The sequence below is a fragment of the Nelumbo lutea genome, chromosome 8 (assembly GCF_056320005.1).
Source record: "Nelumbo lutea isolate HS-2025 chromosome 8, American lotus-T2T, whole genome shotgun sequence".
NCBI classification, from domain to species: Eukaryota; Viridiplantae; Streptophyta; class Magnoliopsida; order Proteales; family Nelumbonaceae; genus Nelumbo; species Nelumbo lutea.
In genome coordinates, this window is record NC_142691.1 from 21,374,391 (window position 1) to 21,376,790 (window position 2,400).

Here is a 2,400-nt window from a genome sequence, read left to right on the forward strand (position 1 = left end):
TATATATATATATTACTTTTCATAAAAACTAAAAAGAAATAAACTTAAATATAAATAGATATTTTAGTTTAATATATATATATATAAACCGACTAAACCGATAAGCCAACCCAAACCGACCCTTCATGTTTGGGTTGGTTTTGCTTCAGGGTTGAATAGTTTCGGTTTAGTCAATAAATAAACCAATTAGGTCAGGTCGTTTGAAGAAAATGACTCAAATTGATCCAATTCGACCCATGAACACCCCTACCCAACACGACTTTGGATTGGCCTAGCACAATGGTCGGGGCCGTGCTGGGCCTAGGGTTTTAGGCCCACAGGCCAGGCTGGCATAGCATGACCAAGCGGGCTGTGCCGCTCATAGCCCGCATGTCGACACAACTCAACACGACCCATGTATATATTATAATATAGATATAGATATAATATAATATATAATATATTATATAAATTATAATTATATAATAATATATATTATATAATATATTAATAAAATAAACAATTGTTTTGAATTTTATTATACTAATTTATTTAATTATTGTATATATAAGTAATTATATACATCAAAGTTCATATAAAATTAAAATTTTAAATTTTTTTCAATTGCTTTAAATAAATAGCTTTGACCCGATCCACGGCTCAGCTTGGCCTAAGGACTAGCCCGACCTGTGGCATAGCATGCTAAGGCATGAGTCAACACAAGCTTGGGCTATGGGCTATGCCAAGACAATCCTCAAGTTATCCTAAGGGAGGGTGGCAAAGCCTGACATAGACCTATGGGGTAGTGTCAAATTAGTACCCAAACTTTCAAATGTGTCATTGCAATACCCAAAAATTTAAAAAGTGTCAAATTGGTCCTACCATTAATTGGCCGTGAGTTATTGATCACGTGATGACATGTACAACTTAAAATTTTTGAAAATATCAAAATTAACCTTCAAAAAAGATACATGAGAGTCATAAGAGAAAAAAAAAGAATATCGTCAACTCTCCTCTTTCTCTCTCCTTTGACTCCTAGAAAACCTCGAGTATCAAAAACGATACACGACCGTTGATGGCGAATCTGCCCCCAGCACTTTTGCTCAACCCTCCTTATGGCGGTCCAAGCGCTTCTTCCATTAATGCAAGGGCTGATCTCAGAGAAATTGTTCTTCTTGATCTCTCCAAGGTAAAGGTTCATTTATTGGGTTTGTTTATTTTTCCGTCCCTGGTGTTTGCTCTGTTTTGATAAGAGAATTAAAAGAATCAGCTTTAACTCATGTTTCGTCATAGATCTCTTCGCCTACTTCCATTTATGGTTCAAAATGCATGAGATTTTGCACATCTAAGAAGGCCAGTGCGGCAACCAAATCGGTGCCAAGAGGATTACCATGTAGGCAAACATAGTTTTCTGTCGAGAAGATTTTGCACATCTTTGGTGTAATGCCCGTTGGCCCAGTTATTTCCGACACCAGACTGTCCAAAGACTAGCTGATCGGAGCACAATGAGTACAGGCCGGTTTCATCGTCTCCTTCTCAGTGAACTCAACAAGCTAGCCCAACACTGGACTGTTCAAAGAATAACCGGTTGCAGCCTTGATGCTGTTGCTTTACGGAGGCGCAATTGTAATTGAGTTTCTTGAAGCTCTTTTATCCCTTTTGTTCTCACAGACTCGGAGGAATTGCAGAGAAATCTTGGTTTACACCTTCGGTGGATCTAAAAATCTAGTGATTCTGACCATTAGCATCCCAAATCTTTTGATTTGTTTCCGTTTCCGGCAGTGTTGGACGGTGATTCTGAGCACGGTTGCAGGAAAAGGGAATCTAAGAATTCGGAGAGGCATTCGAATATCAATAGATGATGGGTGAAGGGCATTATTGTCCTTTTACACGATATTTAACGCCCGTTAATGGATTTGGACTAACTTGACAGTTTTTCAAAGTTTGAATACTGTAGCGACTTATTTAAAAGTTCAGGTGCCAACTTAGAACTACTCCCAAAGTTCAGGGTACCAAAGTTCAGAAAATATTTTTTTGGAAAAACAGCCTACTGTATACTTATACCAACGTTTTGAAAAACGATCCGGAGATGGAATCGTTTTGGCCACTGGTTTTCAGGTTGATAGTCTGACCATCCGATCAAATAGACGGTTTGTTTTGAAAAATAAATAAAAAAAATAAAAAATAAAAAAGGTAAAAAACCGTTCAATGGGGTCAATGGGTAAATGGTTCGACCACCCGAGTCAATGGATTATTGACTTTTCAATGATTTGACCAAAAACCGGGTAGGGTCAATGGGTCAATGGTTTGATTACCCGAGTCGATGGATTGTTGACTTTTTTTAATGATTTTGACCGAAAACAAGGTATTGGGTAAAATGGAACTGGTTGCCTGAACGATTTCTGGGCCAAACGGCTAAAC

At 37.9% G+C, this 2,400-nt stretch overlaps 1 long non-coding RNA gene across 1 annotated transcript; it reads left to right on the plus strand.

Annotated features, from left to right (window-relative positions):
* Window positions 1-979: 979 nt before the first annotated feature.
* On the plus strand, window positions 980-2,086 carry LOC148843278 (uncharacterized). Its single transcript, XR_016103295.1, has 2 exons — window positions 980-1,168; window positions 1,273-2,086. It is a non-coding gene; the product is annotated as an uncharacterized LOC148843278 (long non-coding RNA).
* The last annotated feature ends 314 nt before the right edge of the window (window positions 2,087-2,400 follow it).